We start from the raw sequence: 13,497 nt of genomic DNA, 5'->3' as shown, positions 1-13,497 counted from the left end.
CAGCTTAGTTAGCCACATAAAATAATTGGCCAGAGGGGGAGAACTTCATGAAATTTTAATAATTCATTTCTAATTAGCCAAAATTCAGTCATTTCCCAAAGGTAGGTGGCCCTAAGCACATTGATATGTTTACATGTTTTCATTAATCCTTCAAAGGAAGGTTGTAAATTGGGCATGGTACGAGATTTGATTATAAAAATAGCCTACAAAAGATCTTTGGGAATCTCAGTGGCTTGAGTTCCAGAGGTGGAGGTTATATAACCTGTAATTTATGAACAGAATGTTCATTATAAATGAAATTAAATGCTTTTCTATTACAAACTTCCTCATCAGGAAGGTAATTCTTCTTTCAGAATTGTGCTAAGGAGCAGCATATGTGAAACATGGTCAAATTCTAAGATACAAGCCATATATTGTACCATTTATTTAGCATTTTTTATTACGAAAATAGTATAGTCATTGTAGAATATCAAGAAAACTTAGAGGAGAAATCACTTATTTTACAGTAATATTATAGTAATATTTTGATGCATTTCTCATTAGACTTTTAGTTCACTAGTATACATAATCTGTTTTCCTTCTTAGAGGAAATTTGCAGAAAATACATGTGAATGTATAAACACTGATGATCTTTGGATCACAAAAGTATTGATTTAATTTTAGATTTGCTTTTAAAAAAGAAAAACGTTTATACCGAAAGTCAAATTCGTGCAGTAGAAGTAATCGCTTCTTCTAGAAGCGTGTTTAGCTACAATCAACGGCTGACCTCTTCTCCCGCTTCTTAAGCCACACTTGAAGAATTCATCACTTAAGGGGTCTTGTTAAAATCTTAATTGGATTTGGAATTCAAAGGAGGACACAGGATCATAAACAAATATCCTATATTCTAAGGAAAGTAATAGCTTTGCCTTTAGTCATTAAACAAATCATGTTAAATGCAGAGTTTTCTGGTAGCCTTGGGAAAGCAGCGTGAAAGTCCTTGCGGGAGGAAATATACTTGCAGTTCCATAAGTAGGTGAGCTTTTGACATTTGTTCCAATTTTGACTAAGTGGAGGGAAACCGAACAGCTTGCCACCTGCGTGTGTGCTTTAAAGGACCTCCACACCACTGGCTTCTTTGCCATCTTTAGGTAACCTCCCTCCAAGGGGTAAAACATCATTGATTTACAATAATAAAAATAAAAAGTCCTTGAAAATACAGCATGAAGAATAAATGGACTATGAGAGTAGGCTTTAACTGGACAATGAAACACTTAGCCTGGCTTTATATGTTAGCTCTAGGCTTAATAGGAGTTAACATTCACCAGCCAGAAAAAAAATCCATTGTTAAATTCTACACCCTCCTGTGCTATCAAAACCTTAGAATGTGTGATATTGAGACTTTAACTTGCAATAGGGCTTGTGATTCTAGTGCATAATGCAGTCTGATGGTATTCTACAGTGAGCTGGAGAATCTACATGAGTATCATGGGCGACAGTAAACCCATAGAGATTTGCATTAAATCCCATTCCTTTCACATTAGGGGAAAATTGATTATTAGGGAAGGAAGAGGGATTCTTTGCACAGTGCTTCAAGCAGCAGCTTCGTCCAAGCCCACATTCTGTGTTGCAGTCTGATATTCGATAGAGACATTCTCTGAAGGCAAGCAAGATACAAGGCAATTCACAAACATCTCCCATAAGTTCCTTTGTGAAACACAGTTCTGCAGGTAGCATTTTTCCTGTGTGTTTTTTCCCTAATATTACTGTACTGCCTATCATTTTTACTATTGTCAGAGAACTCAGTCTAAACACTAAGGTTTTAACAGCTTTGAGTTATCAGAACTTCAGTGATAAGTGGTTTGAGAGCATCAGAAGAATATAATAAAGAATAGCTTTCAGGTAAAACAGAATGCATGTCAATGTACATAAACGCTTGGTTTTATTTTCCCTACTTCTCCATCTATTATTTAATTTTTACTTTTTTGAAGTTGTCCTTCTGAGCTAGCACCACATTATAGTAAAATGATATTTATGCTGAACAATATCTTATAGCAAAGTCATTCTTTTTGCTATTTTATTAATTATAATATTAACAAGGGTTCTGATTTCTTAAAAATGATACTCCCAAAACATAGAACATATAATTATGATACTATTAACAAAATCCTAAAAAAACCTAATCAATAATAATTATATGAATAATGTTTTTCAGTAATTTAAAATCTAGAAGAGATGAGATTCTAACATATTTCATATGTATGTAACATTTCATGTGTGTATCTATGTGTATGTATACATGTACACACACACACTTCATACATTAAAAGAGTTAAATCGAATGTGACCATCTAGTCAGTGGTAGTCACATCTGCCATAAATTAGAATCATCTGAGGAAAGATTTTAAGAAATATCCAAACCAATGCTCACTTCCAAAGACTCTAACCGTCTAGTTGGGCTCATGCATCAGATTTTGCGAAGCTCCCAGGTGGTTCTCATGTGCAGACAGAGCTGTGAAATACAGCACTGTGATACTTCATTTTTTTTTTAATGAACTTATTGTTTCTTCCCTTGTCTTTTCCCTTCTTCCCTCCCTGCTTCATCTTGCCCTTATCTATCTATCTATCTATCTATCTATCTATCTATCTATCTATCTATCATCTATCTATCTATCTATCTATCTATCTATCTATCTATCTATCTATCTATTTATCTATCTATCTATCTATCTATCTATCGCTGCTGCTGCTGCTGCTGCTGCTGCTGCTGCTGCTGCTGCTGCTGCTGCTGCTGCTTCTTCTTCTTCTTCTTCTTCTTCTTCTTCTTCTTCTTCTTCTTCTTCTTCTTCTTCTTCTTCTCCATCACTGATCCCAATAAGTCAGGATAGAGTAACAGGGGAATTGGAGGGGATAAAGATGTCAGATCTGTAACATCTCTACTTTTATCATACTCTTTGCAGCTTGATTTATCTTGTCAGTTCAAATATTTTGTATTAATAATGTTTAAATATTGATCTAGAAGATTGTGAGTTTAACTTCCGTGATTACCACAGCAAAGGGGTAATATGTCACTAGGAGCTGTGAAGATGATGTACTACGTTTTTCCTGAAACAGGTGTGTCAGGACTTTGAGGGACCCGACAGGCTGTCTCCAGCTTATCATTCTTCTACTCTGAGGCTAGAACACAGATGTCAACTGAGCCACACAGGGTGAGAGAATATTCAGAGGAATTATGAATTGAGATTTGAGACTGCTTCAACTCGGCACAAGCACCAGTATAGGCAGTATATTCCTTGGGTGGTCACAATACAAGCTGAGAACTGGAATGATTTTCAGCGTTATCACAGCCATATCACTGGCTAACTGTATGCCCGTAGGAAAATGTTTATTTAGAAAATTATCCAAAATATGCTTTATTTACTTCAAAGGATCTGAACATTCATTTTTCTCGGCCTTGAATATTAGTTGTACATTTTCTCAGAAATGGCTGGAAGAATTCCAGATACTATTAATAGAATTCAAAGCATAGTGGCAAGTTTTTTATTTCTCTCTTTTTTTTCAATATCTGTAAAATATATAGATGTTTTTTGAGGAGGAATTTGACTCAAAAATTTTTAACTTTTTTCATGAGAGCTCTCAGTAGCCTCTTCTCCTATCTTCCTGCTGAATAATGTGAATCCATTCTCTGAATCAAGGTGGGTATAATTTGTAAAAAATGGTGCATGTGTGTGTGTGTGTGTGTGTGTGTGTGTGTGTGTGTGTGTAATGGTGACCAACTGCCAGAGTCAGAGAACTCTATTGTCAGAGGTGAGAAACCCTTTGATCCTTAGATTTGGCAGGGAGAGTGGAAGGCTCTCGAGTAGTACCTCCAGAGTGTCATGTGTCTAAGTAGTCAGCTCAGTGCTGGCTCTCCTATGAATAGAAGGTTCTTATTCAACCTGTCAGATTACTGTTGGAGATGTCACCTCCAGAAATGATACCTTCTCTCAGGAAAGTTTTCTTTTGATGTGAAGGAACCAATCTTGTATAAATGTATTTTAATTCATAAAAATTTAAATTATATGACAAACAAAAGCAAGACTGAGCAGAAAAACCGCTGACCTTCCGATATATTCAAAGAAGATAAACAATGCAACAAAATATATGAATAGGATATATTTATATGACACATGTGCTGCAAATATCAAGGTGCATATTTATAATGTCAAAATTTAAATATTGCTCTAATAAATTCCTCACTCCCTCAAAAGTGTAATGTCATTAAATAAAACAAGATGATAATTTGCACTTGAAAAAGAGTTCTGAATATTTTCCATATTTCTTCCAAGTCTGTCCTACTCTAACCTGTTCAGTGACTCAGAGACTGCAGCTCCCATCAGGCAGCCCTCCCTTAGAGTGATGGCAGCCGGGCAGGTTGCTGTAACTGTGCTCTCCCCTTGAGTCTTCCGGCTCAGAGGGAGTCACAGAGTGGATGCTTCATCTGCCCTCATGGCTTTTATTTGCTCTGCCACCTTCCTTCCATTGTTCCTTCCATTGTTCCTTCACTACGCTCTCTTCTGCCACCCTTTGTGAGTGCCCCATAAAGGATCAAAAATTGATGGGTAAAGACGTTTTCTCATTAGTATTGAATCAAAGATTACTTTGTTGGGCACCTTTTACATACCTAGCATTAGAGACTGAGGAAGGTATTAAAAAATAAAAAAAGAGTCCTTGTCGACCAAAAATCTACAGGTTTATCAACAAGAATAATATTTGTTCCTCACGTTATAGGCTGAATTTGAAAGTGCTTAACAGCAGAACATTTTTGTTTGAGCCCTAATACTGGATTCTCTGAGCTGTCTAATATGGACCCCCCCCCCCCCACACACACACACACTGCCAGGGAGAAGGAAAAGAGGAATCAGGAAGAAATGATAAAAGATGGGGGACAAGGATGGTTAGCCGTAACTGGGACAGAACCGGTTTTACAAAAACTCCACTGATGTAGCTGTCTTTCCATCGATTGCACTGTAGTCAGTGTTAGAGACAGAGCCCATTCTGTTAGGTATTTTCTTGGCAGCAGCTGCAGTGACATCCTAACATATCTAAGTCTAGATTCCCACACAAATGAACCCAATGGCTCAAAAAAAGAAATATAAGACTCTTCACTTTACACTTATCAAACCTTAGTGGGGCAGATGGCTCAGGAGGTCAGGTGGGCTAATCTACCTTCTCTACTGTATGTGGTAGAACTCTCTCATTAATATCAAAGCCTGGGTGCTGATCCCCAGCAGCCAGTTCACAGCCTCTTTCCTTCTCTTTGGGAGCCCTCGGTTAAGTGCATCCAAGTCCTAAAGAGAGGTGTTAATACCATTTGGATCTCAAAAGGAAAAGGGTGAATATAGTGGCCTTTTATTCCTACACCCTCATTAGCCCACGAACACACTGACCCAAATTCTTCTTTGTCTAAAAAGAAAACACTGGGAGAGACAAAATTAATAAATCTACAAAAATGGGTTACAGCAAACTCAGAGTCAAATTACTCATTTGTCTCTTATTAATTATACTGAGATGCCTTTAAGTAATTGTTTACAGAACAAAGAGACAACAAAATATTTTATAGCATTTTTTATTGCTCAAGTGTTACCAACAAGTTTACCACATGCAGGAAAATGTTTCATGTTTGTCAATAACTTAACATAGTAACAGCACAATATTCTTTTTAAAAAAAATGACATAAAAACTAAATCTACTTTGCTTATTATTATGAATGCAAAATACTTTAAAATAATAGAAATTGATCACTTAAAAACAATATTATTATTAAAACGTGCTGTTTCTGCCAGTAATATAAGATTGATATACTATTAAAATGTAACATAAAGTGATAAATATCATTTTTATCTCTGGATTGGACAATTAATAGAGGCGGAGGCTGTATTGCTGTTATTCACCTTCAGGTCTAGTGTTGGCAAATAGTAAATAGAAATTAATACTTAATAAATGAATTAAATAATCTCAGATATAATGGACCTTTGATGGAATTAAAAATCCATTTTCACTCTAAGATTATATGCTCATTTATATATACTAATGTAGTTCCAACATCTAGCCTCATATTAAATGATGAAAACTTGGAGTCGCTAAAATCAAGAGTAAAATATGAATGTTATTGTTACCAAAATTTTTTAATAATGGCTTCGAGATACTAGTCAATACAATGAGGAAGAAATACAAATCAATTTTGTAGATCAAATTATTACCTAGAAATCTATGAGCAAAATGAAAACCTATTATAGCTAATAGGAGATTTTAGTAATGTTGTATAATAGACATTAGGGTAAGAATATCAAAAACTTTTCCATATGTTAGAGATAGAAAGTCCTATAAAGCAAAATTGACCATATGCTAAGGATGTACAAGAAAACCCTATGTAGCCTTACAGATGGGTGTAATTTAGAGAATATATAAAAGAACCATAAAATGACATGTAAATTGGTGCTAAACATGGGGTTCTACAAAACCCCAAAATATCTTGAATTGGCTTACTGCTATGTGGTAGGTGGTGAGGAAAATGCTATTGCATGGTGGAAAGATGGTGAATCATAGCAAAATATTTGGGAGGCCAATCTTTACATCACCTAAGATATTTATGCTCGAGGGGAAAAGATTAGAAAATAAATGCTAATTGTGGGTTTTGGTTTCTGTTAGTAGTATTTGGCAAGGTACCACAAGAAAGAGATGAGTCCTAGAAAGAACTGGCCAGTTTGCAAGAGAAATGAAAAAGGATGAGAAAAATGCCAGAAATTTGGGGCCTTGCAATATCGAAAAAAATGACTGCTTATAAGTCTCAAACAGTAAGGGAAAATTTGTAAGAAGTCATCTTCGAAATATAAAGGCTCCTTATACTTCAGCTTCATGTTAAAGGTATGTGTCTAATAGTAGGTAAAGGCTTACATAGAGCCAATGTATATTTCATTAAATTCAGAGGGAAATAAATGTTGGCAAGAGTTGAGTAGAAATGCCATACGGAAAATACATTGTCATGAAAAGAAGTATAGCCTGTGTAAATGAATGGAATGAAATATCTAAGAAGCTCACCAGCTTTTGCTACATGTCATGTTCTTAAGTATTATATGTAGCAAAGTTCCTCTGTTCAAGTGAGCAGAACATTGGTGATTTCAATAAAATTTAACACATTTCTCAGAACTTACTAGCTAATGAGCTTAATGAATTTCTAAGAAAGGATTACAAAAGGTAGTGTTTCTCAACATTTGTTTTCCCAAAACGTTCTATAGCTCTGTTCCACTATAAAACAACTATCAGTGTGCCTAAAAATATTCTTTTATAGAAAATAGCTTGGGAAATTTTATAAATCTGAGAAAGAAACCATTGATTATATTCAAAAGACATTTCAGAAAGCATAAATGTACTAAAAATAGAATAAATAGAAAAAAATAAATGAGAACAGATCTACTCTCACGCACCTGAGAAAGCTCTTACCAGATCAACTCTCCCACAGATAACATCTACATAGAAGTATGATTTTAAAAAAGTAAATGGACAATAGGGGTGCATATATCTTTTCAAATTGGTATCTTGAATTTCTTTGGAAAAATACCCAGAACTGGAACTGCTGGGTCATATAGTAGTTCTATTTTTAATTTTTTGATGAAACTCCATACTGTTTTTCACAATAGCCAAGATATGGAAGCAATAGACTGTTAGATAAAGAAGATGAGACACATATATATGATGAAATATTACTCAGCTGTAAAAAAGAAACCTTACCATTTGTGACAACATAAATAGACCTAGAGGGTATTATGCCAAGTGAAGCAAGTCAAACAGAGAAAGAAAAATACCATATGATCTCATTTATATGTTGAATTTAAAGAACAAAGTAAATGAAAAAACAAAACAGAAACAGATCCATAGATACAAAGAACAAATTGATGGTTGCTGGATAGAAGAGGGGTTGAGCGGGGATGGGTGAAAAAGGTGAAGGAATTAAGAAGCACAAACTGGTAGTTATAAAATAGTCAAGGAGATATAAAGTACACATATGGAATGTGGTCAATGACATTGTAATAACTAGGTACAGTGTCGGGTGGATACTACACTAATCAGAAGAGATCACTTTTTAAGTTCTATAAATGTTTAACCACTATGTGCTATGCCTGAAACTAACATTGAAATAGTATTGAATGTCAACTGTAATTGAAAATAAATAAGTAAATAATTAATTAATTAAGTGAGCAAAATGTTAGTAAAGTTATAGATGATCTGAATGACATTATCAATCACTAATTGACATTTACAACACCCTACTCTCGACAACTTCAAAATACACATCTTTTCACATGCACATGATCATTCACCACAATAGTCATAAAACAAAACTTCATAATTTAAAAGGGTTAAGACCAGGTAGAGTCTATTCTTTAAATACAGTGGAACTAAATTAGAAATTGGTTACAATAAAATATCTAGGAAAATCTCTAATATATATTTTAGACTGAAAGATAATAAAACTACATTATATCACATTTCTATCTATGAAGATCTAAGATCTTTCTGAATAAACTTCTACTACAGAAAACCTGGGCATAATACTCCCAAAAAGCAACATATAAAAATATTGGGGAGTGATTAGAAGCAGACAGACTTTGGTGGGAAGTTCACACTTGGAAGAAGAGAGATGGGGAATTGTGCACGCTAATTCTCATCTCTCCAGCTTGAGCTTGAGACTAAGTTTGACGGTCAGAGCACGACTAGCCGCTGCAGAGCGTGCACATAGGAAAACCCAGCTTTTCTTCCTTAGAGACCCAGAAAAGTAAAGCTTCCAAACTATGAATTGCAAAGAGAGTGGAAAACTTTCCAAGCAAAAGCGCCACTTAATTAGGGAATAAAATTAATTCAGGGAACAACAACAAAAATAAGTAAATAAAAAATAAAGTGCGCAATAGATTTGAACAGACAATTCTTAAGAGAAGATATACAATGATCTTTAAACACATCAAAAGAGTCTCAACATCACTAATTATCAGAGAGATGCAAATTAAAACCACTATGAAATATCATTGTACACCCATTAGAAAAGCTAAAAAGAGCACTTCTCTACACCACATCTAGGTAAGGATACAGAGCCACTGGAACACTCATGCATTTTTTGAGGGAAATGCAAAACGGTACAGCCACTTTGGAAAAGAGTTACAACACCTTTTCATAATTCTACTCATAGGTATTCACCCAACAACATTGAAAATATATATTCCCCCAAAATGTATATCTGAATGTTCATAGCATTATTTACAATCACCCCAAATCCAAATGACCAGCAATTGATAAAAAGATCAATAAATCGTAATATGTCTATACTCTGTGTTACTATTCCTCAATAAAAAGGAATAAAATAAGTTACACACGAAACAGTATAATGAATCCTAAAAATATTTTATAGTAAATTTAAAAAAATCAATCCTACCAACAATATGATTCCTTTTATATGAAATTCTAGAAAAGGCAAAACTCTAGAGACAGAAAGCAGGTCTCCTGGGGCTGTAACTGGAGTGAGTGAGGAATGAGTGAAAAGAGCCCGGAAACCTTTCAGAGTGGGAGATTGCTCCCGGTCTTTGCTGGGGACGTTCCCTGGCCATTACTTGGGTATAAAGAACTGCTCACCTTCTTTTGACACAAGCCTTGTCCCTTTGTGGGTACTTCTTCCTTGGTATAAAATTCTCTTTTTTGAATGATGAAATCTCTCTCATCCTTTGAAGCTCAGCTCAGATGGGATTTCTACCATAAATACACCTGATTAATTAGAGAATTTTATTTTGGTTCTCTTTTTCATAACTCTTCGTACCAAATGCTTATCACATTATTTTTAAATAATTGAGTTTTTAAAATTATTTTAAAAAGTGCTGCTCCTTAAGAAACTGGATTGTGCCTAATTTTTGACCTTTGTAAGGAAGCATCCAACTAAAACCTACAACATATAGAACATCATAAATGTATGTATTTTATGCTGTAATTTCTGGTTTCCTAAAGAATCATTTTTTACTAAAGAGACTTCTGGGTTTTGTTGTTGTTCCCTTTTCTTTTTAAGAAGCTCCCATCAAATTGTCTCTTACAGCATTTACTTTTACCATGCATTTTTGCTAATTGACTTGCAAAAACTTCTTTTGAAATGGTTAATTAGAGCTGAATATATATATATATATGCACACACACATGTGTATATATATGTATACATATATATGCACTCATATATATGTATATATATGTACATATATATATGCATATATATACATATAATTTTTTTTCCTTCACTCACCCTTAGTAATAAACATTCTTTAATGTCCTAAAAGAATCTTTTGTTAAATAGACTTATATATTTTTCACGGGGAGCTGAGATTGAGAAACAGTAATTATTTTTCTTCTATTTATATCTCCTCTTATTCTGTGCCCTACAGCACAGGCCATACTGCTTGAAATTGCCATCTATAATTTTGTGTAGTGTTATTACATTTCTCAACCAGCAGTGCCTTGACCTGATTTTCCTAAAACTTTCTCATGATATTTATATTTCCTTTATTTTAATCCTTTCTAAACCTTCTCCAGTCTCTTCATATCAGTAAGCATGCATGCCCGAATGGCCTATAACTCAACTTTAGCCTGCGATAATATTGTGAAGTAATTACACAATTTTGTTAATATATCATGGTAATCATGCTAGCTGCCTAATAACAGCATTATTTCTAAGAAATCCTCAGTAGGAGAATTTTTTGTTAATGATAATTATGCTAGCATTGCATAGAAGTAGTATATTTTATAAAACCTTCATAGACTAAAAAGACTAGCAACCCCTTTGAAATTAAAAGGTAATTTAGATGTGGAGGGAGCCATCAGAAACTTTTTAGCTAATCCTTGTTAGCAAACCATTGTTTAAAGGAGAATCTTTCCCCCATTTTCCACTTATCCTAGAAAATCTATTGTCTACTTTATAAATAAGGCAAGGGAGGTTAGAAGAAATTACCTCATGGAAATAACTAACTTTCTCCAAGCCAAAGAGTAGGTGGTAGAGCACGATTTGATTTCAGGAATGTTCGATATCAAACCTAATACTTTTTCTGAGATACCAAGCTGCCCCTCTATGACAATCTTTTCCAAAAATATATTTATTATAAACATTTACACACACACACACACACACGCACATTCGGTATAACAAACACCATGAACATCAATCAGGTTCCACATTTCCCTCCTTTATTTCTTCCTTGTTCTCTTCCATTGCAATAGTATTTTTAAGCAATTTCATATGTCATGTCTTTTCATTCCTATATATTTTTATATACATGTTAAAAAGTAAAAGCTTTCTTATGTAACAATGCCTGGACAAAGTAAACAAATATTCTTTAGTATGACATATCTCAAAAATATCTGCAAATATTTTTTTTAAGTCGGCATTTAGAGTCACACATCGTATCAACATTTTGGTATGTAATTCTTTTACCCATAGTTATTATCGGGTTTTGGTATCAACATTAATATTTACCTCAAAATAAGAATATGAACAATGTTTTTCTATGCTCTGGACCGTTTTAATGAGTATTGAAATTACCTGATCTTTAAAGGTTTAGTTAAACACCACTGGGAATCCAGTTTGTGGGCAATTTGGGGAAGTTAGTTGTTTGTCTTTTGTTGGTTTCTTTGTTTTTTATTTTCAGGGAACATCTCTAATAAATTATGCTATTCCTTTCATTGTAATAGGTTCGTTTACCCTTTATGTTCCTACTTCAGTCAGTTTTAGTAAATTATATTTTTATAAAAACCTATTTTATTTCATATTTTCTTTTTCTTTTTTTCTCACTATTGTACTGAATAATTTCTAATTTCCTACTTTGGTTTTATTGTTATAAACAATTTTCTCTATATAAATGGTTATTTTACCTTTATTACTTCTTGTTCTATACATTTAAATATTCCTTTATTTAAAAATTTAGGTTAAGCAGCAGGATTTTTTTCCTTTTAAAGAAATGGTTTATGGGTTTATTAGTTTTAATTCTTAACCTTCTTCTTTAATCTTTATTAATTACTTCACTCTGAATTCTTTTGATGTTCTTTAGGTTATTTTCCTAGTCTTTTGGTTTGGATATTGAATTATTCTATTTTCATTGTTATTCATGCAGTTATTTCATGCTGTGGATTTTTTTTTTTCCTGAGAATCATATTGACCATATCCACATTCTAAAATGTTAGTATTCATTACCATTATTATCTAGTGATCATATACATACTTTTCTTTTCTTTTCTTTTCTTTTCTTTTCTTTTCTTTTCTTTTTTTCCTCATTTTTACCTATAGGTTGTTTAATGAAGAATTTTGTTAATTTCCTCCAAGGACTCTTTTAATTTTACTCTTTTTGTTTTATTGTATAGAAGTTAAAAAACATGATTTGTATTATTTCTTTTTATTAGTGTATGAGGTTGCTTTGAGACCTCAATACATAAGATAGTTTTGCGAATATTCCATGTGCATTTATAATGAATGCATGTTGTGTATCATCAAAGTATAATATATAACCTATATGTAGCTGTTGTCCATATTGATTATGTCCCTTTAATCTGTGATATGATAGGTCCTTCAAGAGATAGTTCAGTTCTATTTTCAATGTACACCTATCTTTTCATATCCTGTGGTGTCTGTTTCATGAAATGGTCTATCATGTTATAATAGCACCTTATTTTCATTGTGCACTTTACACTTGATTAGGTGTCTTTATTTGTCTTGTTAAAATGTTTTGCCATGGATTGGAACTTGTCTAATATTAAGTATATGCCCATTTTTTTCAGTTGTTTGATAATTATTTACCTATCCTTTCATTTGAACTTTTCTGAATCATTTTTGTTAAAGGACTCTTTCTTTGATACAGCTTAAAGGTAAATTAGGCTCCACTGGCCAATCTTAAAATAATTTTTCTTATTACAGATAGATTCAGCCACAACTTTCTAGTGTGTTCTCATTGTCTGTTTGAATATTATTAAGGCTATTCTTACCTTTTTCTTTAAATAGCTTCATAGTTTTTATTGTTGCAGCTTATGTTTAGAAGACATGTATTTTTTCCTGGGACTTTAGGAAAAGGTTTCTGGTTGGGGTGTGGGAAGCGATGAGGTGAGCTAGTACAGTTTTTCCATTTCTTAGAACTAGGTATGTTAAGAAGGAATTCTTGGATCCAACCTTGTGCTCTCATCATAAAACTTTAATGGCCTTGCCTCCCAATGTGATGCGTTTGGTTTCAAATTTTGTGTTTGGTCAGTGTTTTCTGAGATCTGACCCCCTACGCAACCATTATCTAAGTACATTCCCTCCAAGTGCTCCAAGCTCAGTGTCTCAGCCCTGCCCATTTGGGTTTCCATCCCTAGTTGCTTTTCTTCCTGACGAAGCTGTTCTCTGGTAAGAGAGTGTGAAATTATCACCTATTGTGTACCCACGGGCATAAAGAAGTTTTCTGTTTTACTGATCATTTTTAAATCTGT

This window comes from Rousettus aegyptiacus, unplaced genomic scaffold (assembly GCF_014176215.1).
Source record: "Rousettus aegyptiacus isolate mRouAeg1 unplaced genomic scaffold, mRouAeg1.p scaffold_m13_p_7, whole genome shotgun sequence".
Lineage (NCBI taxonomy): Eukaryota > Metazoa > Chordata > Mammalia > Chiroptera > Pteropodidae > Rousettus > Rousettus aegyptiacus.
This window is presented reverse-complemented; position numbering follows the sequence as displayed.